Source organism: Anastrepha ludens, chromosome 2 (assembly GCF_028408465.1).
Source record: "Anastrepha ludens isolate Willacy chromosome 2, idAnaLude1.1, whole genome shotgun sequence".
Taxonomy (NCBI): Eukaryota; Metazoa; Arthropoda; class Insecta; order Diptera; family Tephritidae; genus Anastrepha; species Anastrepha ludens.
The window spans coordinates 180,371,485-180,393,575 of record NC_071498.1 but is presented as its reverse complement, the minus strand read 5'-3'; positions in this window follow the sequence as shown (position 1 = coordinate 180,393,575).

The window sequence follows — 22,091 nt, the reverse complement described above, 5'->3', positions numbered from 1 at the left end:
ATATTAGAAAAATTTCCATTAAAGCAACTTTTGACACTGATTTTGGAATATGGAATTTTTAGTTAAGTACACACATACATACAAAACTACAAATGACTTCAACTAATGGCCTTACAGTAGTCTATTCTGACTAAACAATTTTTGAGCGCATTTGCGCGGGATTCGGTACCTAAATATCTTACCTTATTTGTCAATTTCATATTGTAAATTCTGAACTACCACAAGAGGATTGGCGTAATATTTATTCTTAATTGTGTGACACACAAATTAGTCTAATGGTGTAAAATTACAGCTTCTGGGTGGCCAAATTACATCAAATTTCGGCTGATTATTCGATTTGTGATCAATATTTTCCAACTTTGTTAAAGTCGAAGAGCGAGCCATTTCGTAAATATCTAACCATAAACTAAATTTAAGGCATATCCCGAATCAAGAAAATCGACACATTAAGTTTCAAGCACTAGATGGAGTGCTTCATATTATAATATATACCAGGGGGGCCAACCTGCCGCCCCGAGAAGGATTATTTGGGGCTCTCCATAAATGTTACCGAGCTCAGCTCTCATTTTTGTGATTGCACGATTACGAATTTGTTACGTTTTTATCCATATAAAATGACTCACAATAAGTCCTCTGAAAACGTTCACTGGATTACTAAATAAAAGCCACAAATGAATGACAATAACTTGCTTGCTTTAGTGAATCACTTTATTGTTTTACTATTTTTTTTAAGAGATGACTCTCAAATTCCACAATTTCTACCGATTCATTCCATAATTCACCGAAAACATCTCGTAAAAAACTATTTAAAATTTCCCTGAAGTGAAGTCAAGTTTTTCTCGACCTAATCTTTACAACGCAGAAGAGGCCTTCCCCTTCCTCTTCTACCACCAGTTGGTACTGCATCGAATACATTCAGAGTCGGAGCATTTGCTTCCATTCGGACGACATGACCCAGTCAACGAGGCCGCTGGATCTTTATTCGCTTCGTCGTAAAGCTCATACAGTTATCGTTCCATCGCCTACTATACTCGCGGTCACCAACGTGGAAAGGTCCAAAAATCTTACCCAGAATATTTCTCTCACACACTTCAAATGACGCCTCATTGGATGTTGTCAACGTCCAAGCTTCTGCGCCATACGTTAGGACGGGCATGATGAGAGCTTTATAGAGTGTTAGTTTTGTTCGTCGAGAGAGGCCTTTACAGAGAGAGAACTCCTAGGAATGTTGCAGGCACTCAAGAAAACCTCTTTCGTCGCATCGCCCTTCACTTCCGTCGGAGCGTGGGCGTAAATGAGTGAGAGGTTGAAGAATATCGCTTTGATGCAGATTATTGCGAGACGCTCGTCCACCCGAGTGAACATAAGAAATCCAACACCGAATTTGCGCTCCTTTACATGACAGCTGTAACATACTAGACGTCACATGTTTCAATGTTTTTCTTGCCTTACCCCGTCCATCTCACGTCTTGAATGGCATCAGCCTGCCGGCAGAGGCACCTTCTCAATAAGGGACTGGACATCCCATGTACATACCCTCGAATCGTGATCCGTAGTTCATTCGCGGTGGTCGTCATCAGTGTAGGTAGTTCTCAACCGAGGCTTTGTTGTCGTTTTTATTGGGGAAGGCGGGTCTCAAACTCTGCGCACAACCAGATATTCTGGATTGTTTCGCCTTCTTACATTAGCTCGCTCTCAAACGGATTTTCCGTAGCTACTCAGAGAACACTTGGGCGAAGCCCGGAAGTTGTGAGTTGCTTGGACGATATGCAGAAAAATCGTCCTAGCCACTCCCAAATAAATGGCGATCTGGTACTTAGTGCATATGGAACCATCCGCCATATATTACATAACATTTTTTTTTTTCAAATTAACTTTTCTTTTCCTACACAACCCAACTCTTAAAGTATAAAATTTTCTGTCTCTGAGCTGTTATTTGAGCCAAATATATTAAAAGAATACAAGTTGTTGGGATTGAATCTGGAGACTTAGAGCAATGCGAAGCCCCCTTATCGTATGGCAGCTATCGTACCTTCTGCTTTTTGTGTAGTGGGTGATCTTGAAAATGACCCTCCTTCTCTTTTCTTTGATGACTTCCTGCAGTTAACCTTTTTAATTTGCGTAGTTTGAACCTGTTATAGTAATATTAGTGAAGTTCTCTTCCAGGCCAGGGACTTTTTTGTCTCAGGTTTCATCCATCGTTATAAATCGAGTTCAAAAAGCCGTCGGATCATCTAGAAATTTTCCAAAATTTACTATTGATTTGCGAAATCGGTTGCCTTTGTGTTCTTTGGATAAAATTCTCAGTACCCATCCCGTGAAATCTTGGTCATGTTAAAATTCTCGGCGAGGGTAGTTTGTGTACTGCCTAATAGGGATCTCTGTGATCTATGTGGACGCGATCTCCTTTTTATAACTCCTCTTCTTCCAGAGAAATCGTTATGCCTCGAAAGTGTTAACCATATGGCCGAATGTTCAGTGCGTCGTTAGTATTTCTGTGAGATGTCGTACAGCCGATGTGGAGAACCTCAGTCAGATCTGAGTTATTCATTCAGGGTGTTGCTTCAAAGGAATGCGATACTCTGCCGGTATTTACATTAGTCTATTTTGCCTTTACATTAGCCTTTTTTGTGTTAGTAGCTGCATAGTCTTTGACTAAACTTGCGTAAACATAAAGCCGATAGAGGTTTGTATGCTCGGACTCCGATCCCAAGTATTGCCTCATACCCTTTCTTTGTACAGTCAACGTCCAGTTGGGTCCCTTCCACCACGACATACACTTGCTTTATGCATCAGGAGAACTCAGTACGATAAGATTTCGGAATTCGTACTCCAATCGTTAAATCCGATGGACTACGAACTGGGTAAATGGTATCTATCAAGAGTAAAGTAACACCTTCTTACCTCCATGGAGGTTGTTAACGGAGACCGAATACCACCTATTTCAGACGAAAAGCTGGCCTTGCTTCCTGAGGCTTTTACTTATGTGCGAAGAACTCACGATAATAACCCTCCTTTCCCATCATCGCCGCTATTTATCAAACACAGCTCGGGCTGTGTGATAGATTTTCTTTCTACAAATGCTACTGTGGCAAGGGAATTAGATATTATAAAACTAATAGGCATAGCAAAGGTGAACTTTATATCAAAATACACTCACAAATCCCTAAATTCGCTAACAGAACCAAGCGTGGAGTTACCAAAGTGATGCTGGGTGTGAGTGGCTATGAGCAGTTGAAGGAGCAATGTTTTGTAAAGCGATGTTGGCACAATCAATCTCAGAGTTTTTGTTTTTAAATCGCCAACATAAATCAGAATCAGTGGCGGCTGCAGCTGTTGGGTTGGTACGTGACCATCATTCGGAAGTGCACGGCTTCAAAACCGCCAGACCGTCAAACCGTTTTCAAGCTAAGTATAAATTTGATTATTTAAATGAAACAGCAAAATGATAGGAAAAATCTTGCCTAGTAGTGGTCACCCCTCAGCAGGCAATGGCAAACCTCCGAGTGTATTTCTACCATAAAAAAGTCACTCATAGTTACTCAACCATGTGCCGTGCGGAGGCGGATTAAAACTATTTTAAACTATGGACAACACCAAGAACTACACCACAAATAAGAGGAGGAGCTTCCAAGCACCCGGGAATGGTGTAGGCGCGAATTATGTATAGGGTGATCAATTTAGAGGTATCGGAATTTAGATTGAAATAACTCAACGATAATTCAAATTGATTGGACCACACAAGCCATTCATGATATTAATTAGTCTCAAATGTGTCAATTCGACAATTCATAAACACCAATTTTGAATGACTCGCTGGAGGACTTCGGTCGGTAGCTCGTGAATAACCTCAATAATGCCTCAATCGAACCTGGTTTATCCACAAAGCATTTAGACTTTGCATACCTCCACAAATAATAGTCTAATGGTGTGATATCACACGATCTTGGTGGCCAATCCACTGACCCGAGACGAGAGACGAATGGCTCACGGAAACGACGACGCAGTAAATCCTTTCTTCACGGACTATATGGCAAGTAGTGGCGTCTTGGTGGAACCAAATCTTGGGGAGATAACGGGATTCCCGCATCAATAAGTCGTTTATTATATCGCGATAGCGTGCCAGTCGCTGTTACATTGGCGCCAGTCTCTTCTTTGAAGAAATATGGGCCGATGATTCCTCCAGCCCTTACGCCGCACCAAACGGTTGTTTTCAATGGATGTAATGACTGTTCTTGAATGGCTTCAGGTTGCTCTTTAGCCCAAGCACGGCAATTTGGCTTATTGACGTAGCAATTAAGCCGAAAATGGGTCTCGTCGCTGAACACCATAAGTTGGTCTGAGTGCGCGATGAACACTTTTCACAATTGGACGATCTTTAAGCGTTGTTGAGGCGTAAGTCTTTCCATGATGAAATTTTAATGAATACCGAAAAAGATTATGTATTAAGTTTGCCAGTAGTCCCGCGTGATCCGTCAAAAAAACTCTTTCGGAATAAGTACCTCCAATCTGATCAACCTTTAGTAGGAGGACTGATCTGACGTTTGTGTTAAATCTGCGCAATTTGATATGAAGGCTGATGTTGTTATTTTGCCACAAAGGTGCAAGGATGTCGAGTGATGAATGGTTTATTTATAAAGGGGTTTCCAATAACAGGAGTTATTTTCGAATGGATTGCGCTATCTAGAGATGATTAACGATTTTTTATGGCCGGAATTGGATGGTATTGATCTGGACAACGTTTATTTTCAACAAGGCGTCGCTACGTGCCACACAAGCAACGAAACCATTGATCTTTACGGGAAAAGTTTCCGATCCGTGTTATCTCTTGAAGTGCTGATCGCAATTGGCCACCGAGATCTTGTGATTTAACACCTTGTGACTTTTTTCTTTGAGGCCACGTGAAGAGGTCTACGCCAACAGCCCAGGGTCGATTAAAGACCTCAAAGATGGAATTCGTGAGGCTACCGAGGACATAGGGCAGCCACTTTGCAATTCGGTTATGGAAAATTTCATGAAAAGGGTATTGTCCTGTAAGCGTGGTCGGGGTGGACATTTGCCAGATGTTATTTTCCACTATTAACGGCATACCTTCCTCTATATAATGAAATAAACATCCGATCATTTACATTAAAAAATAACATTTTTCTTTGAATATCAAAATAACACCTCTTATTTGAAAACCCTTCAGTTAATCGTACAATATATTTTTTAATGTTGTTTTTAAACAGAAAATATTCCTATATAAAATATGAAGAAGAAGAACATAAATCCGAATTTGTGTTATTTAGCTCCGCGTGATTTCTTTCACACGATTGCATGATTGCCAAATCCGAATCAGATAAGTCGTATGATGTACTTCTGGACCGTACAAAGCGGTGTATACTCATAGAGTCCAGAGAAAACTATTTTGCATTAAATAAATAAACTTTGAAAAACTTCCTTTTAATTCCCCTAACTTTGCTGCAGTCCGGGAACTCTCCCAACAGACTGTGTACAAACACTTGATTGAATAACAAATTTCTTGCTAATTGACCACCATCTCCTCTCAGAGCGCTGTCTGCTTCATACTCATAATTTGCAAATTGTTATGCAATGCATGTTTTTCGACTTCAAACACTAAACGCAATGCAATTGCAGCTATGACTGGCCGTTGCGTGTCGTGCGCCGCTTTCCAATGATTGACAAATCAGATGACTTTGCAATTCAATTATTGCCTTGCACATTGCACTGCGCGCCTTCATTCAAGCGAAGCGCTGGCATGTGTGCCATTTCGTGAGAGCAAACAAGTGGATTGCCTTCCTCCCAATTGCAGTTCCGGACTGTCAGCAAATATTCCGCATACGTCAGCTTGCGGAACAAGGCGGGCGGCCTAAGCGATTTGCACTACACGCGTTGCTTCCGGTTGCTAAAAGGCTGCAATGTGTGCACACGCTAATTGCAACAACAATGCATAAGCATGCAAATAAAGCGCTATGCACACACCTCCCCTCACTCGCAGTTTGTTTGGCAACAAATCTACCAGGCGCTCGTCTAATGCACCGATTTATGTGCGAACGTGTATGCATTCACGCTTGCGAAGCTTGGCGTTATAACCTTGGCGCGGCAAAAACAAAACAAAGTGCACGCACACTCACACGAATATCGAACATTGCAATAACAATGCAGTTGCATTTGAAAATGTGCTTGGGACTGTGTCGGCCACAGCGCCGTCGTAACTGATTAGAAGATCGCCCTGAACTTCACACTGTAATAATAAATATGCGCAACGCGCCCATGGCAACAACAACAATATGCAAGCTAAAGAGCGTGTGAGTGCATAGGCGCGTTTATACGAGTGTGTGAACGGGTGAGTGTGTGAGTGAGCGCTGGAATATCGAATATCTGATAGACTTACTCGCGCTTCTCATTGCTAGCAGTTATTTTTAGAAGTTGTCGTACTTCCTGCATTGCAAAAAAGACACAGAAAACTCTAATGCCGAGCCGGAGCTGTGACTTTGAGGTGCAACAATTTACAGCTGCCAGCCAGCCAGCCAGCCAGCCAACCAACCGACTTTAAGCGGTTGCTGCGACGCACAGTTCTAAGCGGCTAAGAGCTGTGCTGCGGAAAGCTCAAGCGCACGCCGTAGAGCAGCTCTTTTGTGCGAAAAAAGCTCGTGCTATGCTGAGATGAGCGCGCTGGGAGCGCCAAAGCGCATTCTAACCATGTAACTCTGTTGCAGCCGTGCTATGAAATTCTCAGTGCACTTCAGCGGCGCCGCGAGGCATTCAAAGAGAATACTGACATTGTTTTTATTGTTGCTAAGTGCTGGTGCAATGCCGTTTCTATTGCTGTTGTTGTTGTTGTTGCTGCTTTTGTTACAGCGCCACCGTGACATTGCACTTGAGGGGAAATTGTGCCGCATTCTCACACACATTTTGCACCAATCGCTAGTCATATTGGCCGTGACTGGCTGCCTGGCGGCCTGGCTGGTTGACTTGTTGACTGGTTGACTACCAGTATCCACTTGGCTAGAAGGCTAGCTGGTTCGATGCTAGGCAGACAGGCAGTTGGCAGGCAACATGCTGCAACACGATTGGCGGCCGTTGGCTTTTGGCTGCTGGTTGCAAGCAATTTTTCTCACTGTCGTGCCGCGGTGTGGCTACAAGATTTTTGCTTTTGTTTATCTGCTTGCTGCTGTTGTTGTTGTTGTTGTTGGTTTTATGTTTTTAATTTTGCGCTCAGTTCTAGTGCTAAGCTATGGCACTCCTCTTACTCATCGTCTATGCGACTGTGTCTGATCGGTCGCTCGGCCTGTTGGCCTGGCCTGGATGATTTTGGCTTTGTAGCCATTTGCAACAGAGCGCTGCATGGCAAGTTGTTGTTTCGAATTGCAGCTTCTAAATATTTGCAGTACGTGTGTGTGTGTGGGTTAATATTTTTTGTTGTAATTTTGTGTTATTATTGACCTAATCACTTGTGGAGCACAAACGAGCGTTGAACTTTTACTTCCGCATGCACCGAATAGTTTTGTTTTTGTTTTTTTTTTTTTTTTGTTTCGTTTCTTTTGTATTTTTTTTGTTTAATTTCATGTTTGTTTTTTTATTTGGGTGTTATTATTGGAATTCCTTCTACGGTGTTGCGATTATTTTTGCTGCATTTGTCGATCTCTATGCGTTCACTTTGCGCCATAGCTCAAGTCAGCATACATACATACATACATACATACTTGCCTACACATACTTATCACACATGTCCACATTCAGACAATTTGTCATTATTGGTATTGTTTATTTTGTTGTTGTAATCAATTTTAAATTGTTTTTGTGCTGTTTCGTATGTTTCATTTCATTCTTGTTGGGATAATAATACTGATGTTATCGTTTATGGTGAATTAATTGCAAGACACGCTGTTGTTTTTGCTCGTCGTGAGATGGTTGCAATAGTAATAATAGTAATAAAAGTAATAATCGTGTGGACGCGGTAGCTTTTTTCTGTTTAGTTCTGGTGCCTGGAAATCGTACACTCATTAAAGAATTACGCTGCGGAACGCATTTAAGCCATAGCCGAGCAGGTACTGGGTGAATATCAATTTGGTTTCAGACCAAACAGATCCTTCATAGACTAAGCTTTTCTACTTAAGTATAACATCGGCAAATGCCTTGAATCGGGTTTTGACGTTCACCTCCTTTTCATTGACTTCAAATCAGCTTTCGACAGCATCCATAAAGAATCAAGCGCCGACGCAATCATGAACTTGGAATCCCATCAAAGCTGGTTCGTTTGTCGATGCTTACGCTGAATGACATGAAACGAAAAGTTTCTATGCAATACACCATGACGAGCGCATTTAATATCAACCGCGGTATATACTAAGGTGATGGCCTTTCAACAACCATCTTCAATCTAGTTTTGCATTATGCTAGTAAAGACCTCACGATATCGGGGCATCTATTTTCCAGGTCCGCTCTGACTACAGCATACGCAGACGATATAGCAATTGTCGCGCGTAGTAGACACTAACTAGACGACATCTTCGTAGCGATAGAAAAATTGCGAGAAAACTGACTGGCAATACTAATAAACAAAACCAATCTCAAAAGTTAAAAAGAAAGCGTCTGGCGTTATTGACATCGACGACGAACTTGTATGTAACGACAACAGCATTCAGGACTGTATATCTGACAGGATAATGAAGGTGAATCATGCATCTAACATAAATCTCCTGAAATAAAGATCTGTCTCAGGTGTTTTGCCCAGTACGCGAATAAGATGGCGAGTACAGAATCAGACACAATAAGGAGCTGCTAAGTCTCTGCAATGGCGAAGATATTGTATGATTTATCGAGTCGCAATTCATCAGATGGGCAGGTCACATCATCCGCATGGATGACGGTGGGCCACACAAACTTCTGCTGGCCTACAATCCCCTATGCTCAAGACCCCGTAGAAGACCAAAAACAACTTGGCTGAATAACGTCATCGAGGATCTGAAACAATTAGGCGTCGGAAACTGGAAATCTCTCATGCTGGACCCTCTTGAATGGAGGAAGATTTCTGAGGCAGCTACAGCGATTTGTTTGCAAAACTATAGGACTATGAATAAGTTCGTGCGGTTTTACAACAGATGGCGTAACTTGATTATTATTCCATCGATCCACATTTCCAAACATTCATTGGAGAGCTACTGTCGTAAGGCACAAACGTCAGTATAAGTTTTTTATTTGAAGCGTAAACAACAATATTTTTACCACACTTGAAAATGTCGAATTTCGTGCCAAATAATGTGTTTTTGCGGGGAATTCTTCTTCATTATTTTAATATGAAGAAAAAAGCAGCCGAAAGTCATCGTATCTTGGTGGAAGTTTATGGTGAGCATGCTCTATCTGAGCGAACGTGCCAGAAGAGGTTTGCACGCTTTAAAAGTGGTGATTTTGGCTTGGAAGACGAAGAACGCGAGGGTGCGCCGCCAAAGTTCATGGATACCGAATTGGAGGAATTGCTCGATCAAGATCCGGCTCAAACGCAAGAAGAGGTTGCAAAAACTTTGGGAGTTGATCAATCAACCATTTCCAAACGTTTAAAAGCCATGGGAATGATCCGAAAGGTAGGCCATTGGGTGCCGTATGAATTGAAGCCAAGAGACGTTGAACGCCGTTTTATGGCATGCGAACAACTGCTTCAACGGCACAAAAGAAAGGGTTTTTTGCATCGAATTGTGACTGGCGATGAAAAGTGGGTCCATTACGACAATCCAAAACGTCGGGCAACGTATGGATACCCTGGCCATGCTTCAACATCGACGTCGGCGCAGAATATTCATGGCCTGAAGGTTATGCTGTGTATCTGGTGGGACCAGCTGGGTGTTGTGTATTATGAGCTACTGAAACCGAATGAAACGATTACGGGGGATGTCTACCGACGACAATTGATGCGTTTGAGCCGAGCACTGCGAGAAAAACGGCCGCAATACGCCGATAGACACGACAAAGTTATTTTGCAACATGACAATGCTCGGCCACATGTTGCACAAGTGGTCAAAACATACTTAGAAACGCTCAAATGGGATGTCCTACCCCACCCGCCGTATAGTCCAGACCTTGCGCCATCCGATTACTATCTCTTCCGATCGATGCAACATGGCCTGGCTGACCAGCACTTCCGTAATTACGATGAAGTCAAAAAATGGATCGATTCGTGGATTGCGGCAAAACCGACCGAATTTTTCACAAAGGGAATCCGTGAATTGCCAGAAAGATGGGAAAAAGTAGTAGTAAGCGATGGACAATATTTTGAATATTAAATTTGTAACCATTTTACGTCAATAAAGTTTCAAATTTCGAAAAAAACCGCACGAACTTATTCATAGTCCATATGTTAACTCGAGTTTTGAGTTATTTAATTTTTTATTAGTTTCAGGGCTTAGAAATTGAATACTCAGGAGGCAAAAAGCAACATTTTCGACATCTGCTCGTCTTTGCTTTTCATCGAGGTCAAAGAGCTGCCGCAGTTGCCCGTTGACATTTTTATAGAGAACGTGTCATAGGCGAGTCTACAGCACGGAAATGGTTTGCAAAGCTCAAAAATGGCGACTTAGTCGTCGATGACACGTTCTACAGGGGAATTCGATGAAGAACGTCTCAAATCACTTTCGAAGGAGAAGGGTCACCAAACCAGTTGTGAATTGGAGAAAAAAATGAGCTGCGATCATAACACGAATCTCAATCACCTTCATTCAATGGGATTTGCTGAAAAATTGGGAGTCTGGGTGACTCACGAACTTAACAAAAAAAAAAAAAAGCAAAGAATGTCGCCTTAAAATTGCTTCTAAGCATCTCGCCCGCAATCGAGCATCACGCGGTCGGGACGCGGACGGGAGATGTGAAGTAGTGTCTATACATCAATACCAAGCAAAGAAAGGAGTGGGTGGCCCCAGAAGATACGCCGAAGCCGAGAGTCAAGCCGTACCTTCATCCAAAGAAGATAATGCTATGTGTTTTGGGGGGGCATGGTGCACTGGGAAGTGCTCGGAAAGAAAACCACGGTCAACAATGAGCTCTACATTGCCCAGCTACACCGCGTGAATGAGGCTATTCAACTGAAAAGACCTGATCGACATGGTCAAACCATACTCCTTCACGCCAGCGCCAGGCCCCATGTTGCACAAGTCGTCAAAGCCGCACTGCAAGAGTTCGAATGGGAGGCCCTTCAGCATCCGTCATGTTCTCCGCACCTTGCACCGACCGATTACCATCTTTTTCGCTCTCTGTCATACCATACCGTGTTACCTTCGATAACAAAAAAGTCCTTAAAAACTGACTCAATAACTTCTTTCCCGCCAGACTAGGCGTTGTTTGGCGGAACGGCATCAGCAAATTGGTCGAGAGTTGAGAAGAGGTTGTAAACATCAGCGGCGAATATATAATTGATAAACTTATTCATATAATTATTGTTTTTTGTTTAAATAAAAGTCTGCGATAAAAAGCTACGAACTTATTGCCCAACCTAATATTTTCATGGAGTCGATAAACTCATCTTTCTCGACGATTAAAACTTTTGCGCTTTTCAGCTGTTTTCTATACTTTAAAATTAAATTTTATATAAAGCTCCGTGAAAAAACCTAAATATAAAACTTTTTTATTACTTTTCCTTGGATATGCCTTATTGGTAATTAATTCAAGCTGTTTCCATCGTAAAACACTGTTTTTCAACGCTTTATTAATTCATGCAGTAAAGGTTAAAAAAAAGTAAAAATTTTCTTGTTCCAATAAATATAATAATAAAATACATCGAGTAGACCATTCCTAATCAACTATTCCTATCCCTTTAATTTTAGGCCAATAAAGCTTATTTTTTCATATTTTTGATATTTGAACTGATCACAGAAAATCCTACCTAAGGCATCTATGTAGGTCCATATATAGCTTCCGTGAGCTTAAGAGTAACTTCTAGCATCTCAACTGAGAAAGACTCAACGACTAGGAAATACTGGCAATCTTTACCTTATCCTGTCTGGGTAAGCCTAGTTAAGACTTCCCTTGCCCCTAACGTTGTTTTTTTCGTTTTCGCTAACTTTAGCATTGGAACATTTGACATGTCGCATAATCTACAAAAGTAACAGAAAGCAAAATTTTTCAAAATGTGGTTTTTATATATTTGCAACTCATTTTGCAAATTTCTAGTAGTTAGCTGAAGATCAGCTCGCATTTTATTGCAAATGTCTGGCAAATATAGGGAATATTAAGTTGAAATCTCTTTATTGACAGAGTTATTTAAGTGTATAAGTTTTTTTCCGCGGTTTGCAACTACTTTCGGCCATTTTTCCGGGAGCGCACAAGTTCCGCGCCAGAGGAACGTCATTTGAGGCGTTTCTTTTTGTGAATCACTTTTGGTCAACATTCGCGAATGGGGCTGAAATTCATGCGAAGAACGCGAGCTATCTTGGTTTTCGGGGCAACTGGGAGCAAAAAAATAAAATAAAAAATTGCAGTCATGTGTAATAGTAAATGGTCCTTACTTTGTTCCTCGCTGTTGTAGTTTTGTAATGCATTCGCTAAATTTCAATAGGTTTTAATATGCAACCAATAGTCAAAACATATTTGGCTCTGGAAAATCGCCCAAGCCTATTTGAAGTTTTTATTGTTATCAAATTTGCATTTTTGTTTTTGTTGGATTGTCACGTGTATTTGCATATTTTTCACATTTTTCCACAACTGTAAAAAAAATTCTTATTTGCACTTGTTTTCGCTTAAAATATTTATGAAAATTCCTTTGCTGCATTTCATCTCGGCGCACCAATTCCAAATACGAGTACTTGTGGTTTTAGCTTCACTTTGCAGTGCTGCCTCATTTTCATTGACGAACCTCGCCACAGGCTATTTGATCAGGCAAATGGCTTAGCACTACTGGCAAGATGAAAGCAGGACTGCCTGTAGAGACGGACAAACAGACAGACAGGTGGTTGTGCCAAGTTATGCCATCCACCTTGTCCTAAAAGTTCCCGGAATATATTCAGAAAACTCCAAATACAGTTTTATGTACAAAAGTGATATTATCGTCTTCAGAGTAGCCCCCACCAACTGCCCTAATGCCATTGTTTGATCCAGCTGTCGAAACATTTCCGGAACTCTGTTGTCGATATAGCCATCAGAGCCGCTTGGGATTTTTCCATTACTCCCTCTCGGCTGTTAAAACGCGTCCCCTATAGTGGTTTTTGACTTGATGAAATAAAAATGTGCGGCGGTGCGTTATCATAGTGCAAAATCCACTAGTTTTTTCGCACAAATCTTTTCTTTTTTAATCCATAAAAAGCGATGCTCATCTTTTTTGTCTGCAAATTATATGTTTCTTTTATTCTTGGTCCATTCGGAGCTCCCTATTCCCTTACTTGATGTCAGGATTGCGCGTCGTACTTATAAACCCACGTATCATCGCCAGTAATGATGCGCTTGATGAATGTTGGGTCGCCTGATGACTGTTCCGCCTTGAAGATCATGTCTTTGGTGATTTCAACGCCGATCAAATTCATGTCATTTGGGAACACTATACAGTAACATGGCGCAAACCCAAATTATTAACTACAATACCCTCAACGGATCCATAAGCAATGTTCAAGTCCTATGCCAGATCTCTGATGGTTAATTTGCGGTTATCGATCCACTTTTGATGTTTTCCTCAGTTTGCATTGTCGATGGTCTACCACTACGTTCGTCATCCTCGAGGACTCACCATCTCTTCTGAAGCATTTATGCCACTCATAAATAGCTTTTTTTTTTAGAATAGAATTACCGAAACAGTTTTTCAACATTTCTAAGGGATGGCTACGCCGATTATCGTAGGCATGGGACAATGAGCTGTATGAGCTTTACGATGACTGGTTGAGTCATGTCGTTCGAATGAATACAAACGCGCCGACTCTGAATGTATTCCATGCAGAGGAAGGGGAAGTTGGAAAGATCATGCGGAGGAAGACTTGGTTTTACTTGGGGTGTCCAACTGGCGCCGATTAGCACGAGAAACGACTGACACGCTTTTTTAAGCTCTGCCGAAATCGCGTAAGAGGTTATCGGGCCAACCAAAAAGAAGAAGTTAATCACAGATGTGCCAACCTAACAAAGAAAAAACAAAAATAAAATCAGTTGACTTAGACGTCACCTGGCGGTAGCTCCGGAAACTTTTTGATCAAGGGGCATATAGGTGACATCACACGCCTTAGCAGAATGCCCTATAGTTGGAAAGCGACAGATTTTCATGTCTTCAACAAACTTTACGGACTGCGAAAAAAGCCTGCAGTGCATCCTAGAACGTTTTCAGTAGGCTTTTAATTTGCGTGTGTGTGTGTGGATTCGCTTGCCGCCCTTCATTGAAATATCACACACATACACATACGGAGATATTAAAACATCTTGTTCATGCACATAATTAACTATTTAATATACCAATAAACATTTGAGTTAGTGTCTCACTGGCTCACATTTTTGTCAACTGCGCTCAAATGTCTGTACGAGTATGGACGGATTGGAAAAAAGTTTTGGGCGAAATGAGGCACCAATTGAACCTGCTTGTGACTCAGCCAGGGAACATCGACGCGTCATCGATCTCCACATTTCACGCCAAGTGTAATGTGAGTTTCCAACTAAGATTATTATTATTCGCTTTCACAGTCCAACTGACTAAACACTTGAAGGCACAGGGTCGTCTGCTTCATTATGGCTTCTCAGATTGTGCCTCAGATCAGCTGGAAGTGAACAACGATCTTGCTCGAAAAATCAATTATTTTGTTGGAGCGCATTTTCATCTTGGAGGGTGTGTTAACAAGGAAAACTCTCACATTTTGGGTCCCGGCAAGTGATTGTGGAGACACCAATCCATGCTCGGAGAGGTTCAATTTAATGTGGGTTCCGAAGCGATGGCATCATTGGCCAATTGGTTATTGAAAATGCTGCTGCAAACGCCATTTCGATCAGCAGAGAGTACTACAGAGGTTAGGTGGAACTGTTTGACTTGTAGGTACGCATAGACCGGTTCGGTCTTTAACGTTACCAGATGGAGTTTATTAGTTATGCGTTTTAAATAGAACACCCCCCTGGTGCCTGTTTCTATTGCGAATTTAAGGAGACATTTTCAACTTAGTGTTGAGATATTTTGCAATCCATCAAACTGCGGTGCCCCCAGATATTTTAAGTGCGTTTTGAATAACGCAGGCGCGAAGGAAATGTTCTGCATTTTCCCTTGAGCTCTGATCCCTACATTTCCTGCATACCTTGCTGTCCGAGATTCCTATTTTATAAGCATACGCTGCTACTGAGCACTACAGAGTCATGACAAATGATTTTTTCTGGCCGTCAATTGAAAATTTGGAATTGGGCGATCTTTGGTTTCGGTAGGAAAATGTGCCATGCCACATAGCTCATGCCACAATTGATTTTTTTGCGTACCAAATTCGGTAGTCGTATTATCAGCTGTCTCGGCGACCTCAATTTGCCAGCTTAAAGCTGCGATTTGACGCCGTTGGACTTGGTTTCGTAGAGCGCCAAGAGGGACGGATGCTATTCGAATAATCCATTAACGATTCAGGTCCTTAAGATGAATATCACTAAAGACATTCATGAGATAGTAGAATTCATGAGATAGAAACCGACCCGACGTTCTTGAAAAACTGAGTAAACTGGAAGCGCTGGTGCGAAAGCCAGCTAAGGCAGCCACAATAATGAAATCCTCTCCCATGAATAATGGAAATGTTTGCTTCTTCGAATACACCAACAATATCTCGAAAAGCTTGCTTTTGTTATTTTTTTAATTATAAAAAGAAACCATTGCTTGGGGCACACTTTTTGCCGTTCTGAGAACTGAAAAAAAATAATTATGAAGTTCTCAAAAGTTTAGGAAGCACTTTTAGCGCTTGCTGGGATTGTGTATTTCCTTGTCCAACATCTACATACACTACGTATGTAATATATGTACGTATGTCTAAATCTATATCTATATTTGTATGTTTGCATGTGCGGTGCCGGTGCCGGTGGCAAGGTGAAGTCATAGGCATGGAAAATGCTGCACGTAATATAATGCGACAATTTCCACCTCGCACTGCTTGAATGCTGCTTCTTCCGCATGTTGTTGCTTTTGGCTGCGCACTTTTTTCTTTGTTGTTGCACAACAATTTTAAATGCTCTGCTTGCTTGCTTGCCATTTATCGGGCTTTTGTTTCTCATTTATTGTCTTGCATTTATTTTCTCAATTCATCTTAACTCATATGCGGCAAGATCAGGAACTGTCCTGCACTAGCAAAGAATCATATCTAATACATACATACAAACACTTGCAGGTATCAGATGTATGTTGATGTGTGTAGTAATGTATGTATTACGTGTATGTGTGTTTGTGTTATAACTTAGCATTAGTTGTTGTTTTTGAAAATGTCTGACCATGATTTTGTTGCAGCCACCACTGCCACTGACGTTGTTGTTGCTCTTGCTGCTGCTGCTAGTCGTGTTGCTACTGCGGCTGACATGCCTGTAATATGTTGCTCTGCAATAGCACGCATGCGCTTTCTGCTTCCACTAGCCTGCCTGTCAGTCTTCACTCTTCAGCTTGGCCATTCTGTACTTTGTTGCGCCACTTGGCGTTGTGTGGGCAACATGTAGCCCAGCATTGTTTACATTGCAAGCCACAGCAACAAGCAGAGCTCAGCTAGAAATCACTGAAGAGTTTACGAACTTGTGCTTAGTCGAAATAAACTTAGCGCAGCGCCGGACTAGCCCACTGCGATGTGGGACCAGTACGCGCTTAATACCCAGCAAGCACTTTCAATGGTCAGGTTTGAGTTTATTTTGGACTAGTTTGACACCGGTATTTTATAGAAATGTTTGCACGTGCTGCTGACGTGAAGGTTGGCATTAACTTAACATTTAGAAGGCACTGCTTTCGACCACTGGCGAAGGTAACCAGTTTGTACTCTTATCTGTATTCTTTTTTTATTTTTTATTTTCAGCTTTTATAAATTTATATTTGTACGAAGCAATGAGAAAGAAAATAAAAGAACGTAACAAGAATAAAAGCAGTACTACGAGGTGGGCTAACAAATTTGAGGTATGAAGAATGAGAGGTATGAAATGAAATTATAAATTAGCTTTTTTTCGATATATTCTAATATAAGCCTTATACCCAAAACATGCATGAAGTTTAAGAAATAAGTTAAAAAAAGAAAACTTATACGTGTGCCCCTTTGCAAAAATTTGAAAAAACCATGATAATCAGTAAATATATTTCGATATTTTTTATCCACATTTTTCGGAGGCCTATTTTTTATTTCCAAAATATATGGTAATCTTTTTTGCAAAAAGAAAGCTAAATGCACTTCTTGTGCTTCATCGCAATAAAACTCATGTTAGCGGGCGCATTACCATATATATATTTTTCCCGTGACTCCTAGGTGGAATATAGGGTCCCAATAAACAATTTAAAAGGCCAGACCTTGCTGTTGGAGACAGTGTAAGGCCAAAAAATACACATGCTCCTACGAAGGTTGACTTGACATTAGACTTGAGTATTTTGAGTTTCATACGCCAAGATATAGGTGATGACCTGCATACCTTATCCAACACGTCAACCACCGCATGGCGCATTATCTTGCATAGAAGAAAAAGGAGACTATTTTGCACTAATTTTCCTTAACTGGTTTATTGTTTCTAAATATTTAGAGTGATATTCTCACAATGTCAGGGATCGTTACTAGTTTTTTCATTATAAATAATTGATTGAATTGTTAGTAAGGTGCCTTCTGAATGCCAAAAAACCATCATCTTTACAGCCATGTGTGACACCTTAAACTCTCTGAGTGGTGCTGCTCCTTTTCTTCGCCGCTGCTTTGACTAAAGTTCATAATGATGAACCCGAGTTTTTGCTCCAGTAACAATCTGGTTCATCTCACTCATCACGAGCAGTGCCGGCACTAACTTTGAACCAACCTACCACCATATCTGCGTTTCTTTCATTTTTCAAGCTTGCATAATATCGTTTTCTATTAGGTGCGCAACTACGTTCTCGCTGTGTTTTGATGAAAAATGGTTACAAGTGAATCATTGAAAGTACTACCCATCGCTGGCTACTACTTTTTCCCATCTTTCTGGTAGATCTCGTATACCGTCGCGCTGAAACTGTTCATCTTTTGAGGCTATCCACGGATCAAGCCGTTTTTTGATGTCTTCATATGAATGGAACTGCTGGTCAGCTAGTCCATGTGCCATCGAACAGGTGATAATCGGATGGCGCAATATCTGAAGAATATGGCGGGTGGGGTGGGATTTCCCATTTCAGTGTTTCCAGGTATGTTTGAAAGGGTTTGGCAACGTGAGGCCGAGCGTTGTCATGCTGTAGAATCACTTTTCCATGCCTCTCCGCGTATTGCGGCCGCTTCTCGCGCAGTGCTCGGCTCAATCGCATCAATTGACGTCGATACCGATCCCCAGTGATAGTTTCGCTTGGTTTTAACAGCTCATAATAAATAAAACCAACTTGGTCCTACCAAATACATAGCATAACCTTCGCAGTCCCCATGACTTTCGTTTCTTTGGATTGCTGTAATGAGTCCATTTTTCATCACCCGTCACGATGCGATGAAGCAAACCCTTCCTTTTTTTACCGCTGGAGCAGTTGTTCACAGGCGAAAAAACGACGTTCAACATTCCTTGGTTTTCATAAAGAACCCAAGCCCCCTATTTCTGAATCATTCCCAAAGCATGCGATCGCTTGGAAATAGATTGGCGGGCAACTCCTAATACCGAAGCAAGCTCTTCTTGGGTTTGACACGGATCCTCATTGAGCAATGCCTCCAATTCAGCGTCTTCGAAGGTTTTTGGCCTTCCTTCACGCGGACGGCCGTCAACATTAAAATCACCTGGACTCTACCGAATGATAGTCAAACCCGCTCCTATCTGGACCCACATCAGCTTTTAAACTATTATTGATGTTTTGTTCTCGACTGACTTATTTATCCGACGTTTGAATAAAACTTAGCATTTGTGGTTGTATTGAAGTAAAAGAGATCTTCTATCTTCTTTCCAACCTATCCGTTCTATGAACATTTTATTTTGTCCTCATAGTTAGCTCGGTATATACAGCCAGCTATTTTCTATCATCACTTTTCGCCTTTGACTACTGTTTGTACCATACTTTGTGGGCAACCACTAAATGCCTAGTATTGAATCATTCCTTTGAGTGATTGACCCAGTTTACTACATGGTTATTTAGTCACAACTTCACTAGAGCTCCACTTAGTACCAGCGATTGGCAAAGTGTATGTATGTATGTACGTGCATAAACAAGTATGTAGTGGCAACCGGTCGAGTGCATCACAAATTTTGTCGTCACTCCCAATTGCTACAAATTGGTGCGCCCGACACCTTGATTTTGTCACAGAAATGCGTTCAAATAATAATTATAATATTCTCGGTGATTAGACAAATTTATGTAATTTTTCCAACATAGACTCGTTTAATTTTGCTGACAGAAGTGCACGCGAGTGTATATTTAGCGAATAAGCGCAATTCTGCCAGAATGGTAATACGGTAATATTTCTTATAATAATTGTAATTTTCTGAAGATTGCAGAAGCTTTTTTTTTGTAGGTGGATAATAAACTCGTAAGAAATGTAGGAATCCAGAATGTGTGCTCCGATTTGCCAAAGGAATGTCAAAGTAAATTCGAAAAGTGAAGATTTGTACTGCGAGATATTATTAATATTTTGAAAAAAAAAATTTAAAAAAAATAATAAATAAAAAATAATAATTAAAAAAAAACATAAAAATAATAATTAAAAAAAGAAAAAGAAAATAAAAAATAAAAACAATACCTCATGATTTGTATGACAGTGAAAATTTTTGCACTTTTGAGCCGGAATACCGCAAAAGTCTGTCCGATTGCAAGGCTATTCAGAGCTCAGATTCTGTCTGATTCTTCAGCCCAAATGTGTGCCGACCTATGCAATTTTCTTCTTATACTTTTTGAACCATTTGATGTATTTTGGTGAAGTATTTATCGAGTTTGACATAAATGTTGATCACAGCTTCTGTTTGAAACTCATTTTCTGATCGTAGGGCTAAATATACTAACAGAGATGACGCAATAGCTGAAGTTATTTATATCGAAATGTATGTATAGACTTATATATATATATTTGTTTCTTCACTCCATAGTAAAGCATAGGGCCACAAGATATGTACGCAGAATTCAGAAATTGCCTAAAAGGTGACGTCATAAAACATTTATATTTATAAAAAGTGCGGTTTTGATTGGAGTAGAGTACCTACAACTACATATATACATAGGTATTCATTAGGCCGGGTCGATTTGTGAGGAGGCAAAAAAATCGATCATTGCTCTGTGAAAATCATATTCTAGGGATCAAAATAAGAAACTTTGCCGAAGGAACCATACCTCCCCCAATGTGGGTCGAACTTTTTAGTTTCTTTTCTATAACTCACTTAAATAAATTTTTTCATTTACATATGTTTTGACTAAATAAATAATAAATATTATTATAAATAATATACAATAAATAAAAATAAAGAAAAAACATATCCATTTAGCTGATTTTTTTACATGAAGGCCAAAAATGGTGATATTTTGAAATGATTGTATCGGGAACCCCCCAGGGGAGTTCCAGGGTGTGTGCCACTGGCATGGGTGGATCGGCCGTCCAAAGTTAGTGGGGGTCGGTCATACATTTGGACTCGATTGGAGCACTCTAAATGGGTCAAAGTGGGATTTTTCGTTCGACCAAAATTGGGGGACATCAGAATTCGTTTTAGAGGTACGGTTCCTTCGGCAAAGTTTCTTATTTTGATCCCTAGAGTACGATTTTTACAGAGCAATGAGCGATTTTTAAATCGACCCGCCTTAGTATTAATGTATTTATGTACATATAAGTACATAAGAGGTAGCACATAGCAGCCCTATACTCATAGAAGAGGGTGTGTCATAAACATAGCTATTGTGTCCAAGGTTGGATATCTTGACATTGTTTTTTACTCTGCGCCCTATTACGAAAACCCAAAAGTTCTGAAGGGATTTACTTACGTGCCTCATTGATGATACATAAATAAAGGGTCTTTCGAAAGATGCTTCTAGTTGTTGTTTTGAAATAAAACTTGAAAAATTTAGATTCTTTCAGGTTTCACTATTTTTATTCAAAATACAACTCTTACAAATTTTACACAGGGTGCGGCACTCAAAGTGTAACCAATTAAAAAATCCATAAATTTAGTTTGGAAAATTACTTTTATTCAATTCAAAGTACAAAATGTGTGAAAATAATACAAAATTAAGAATCAATTTACTTTTGCTCGATATGACAATCTTTTGCCTTGACTACGGCTTTGAGACGGTCCCGAAAAGAATCCCAAGCTGCCCGAATGTGACTTGCAAGTATTTTGACCTACTCGCTGACAATGGCTATTTCAATGCCTCGTGACTGCTGAATCTTTTACTTCGGCCTTTGCTCTCCAAAATGGCGCAAAGAGAAGAATCCATCGGATTCGCTTCTGGTTAATTTGAGAGTCATTGTGTGAACGTTTTGAAGTTCCGAAAGTTGTTTTTTAGCCATTCTTGGTTCACTCGATCTTTGTGAGTCGGTGCCGAGTCGTGTTGAAATTCTCATGGTCTGCCACCGAAATGTTTGTGTGTCCTAAAACCGTGGAATACTTTCCCGATAATATTTCGCATTTACCTGGACGTCTGGCTGAATGAAAACGAGCCGCCTGTGGCGGGTGCTACTTCGATGACTCAAATTCTCGTATGAACGGTCGGTCAAATAAACCCTATCGTTTTGAGAATTTACGAATTGCAGACAACATAATGTTCGGAAATTGACCGCTTTCGGCCAAGCGACACAACTCGTTCGCCATCTCAATACTGACTTATTGCTGCTTTGGTGTGAGATCATGTGCATTTTGGATCTTGTAAGGCTTGACTTTGACTTTACGATACATAGACATAGACATAGTGGAGCGAATAAAGATTCGGCGGCTTCCACGTCTGGGTCATGTCGTTCGAATGGAGACAAACGCTCCGGCTCTGAAAGTGTTCGATACGGTACCAGCTGGTGGTAGCAGAG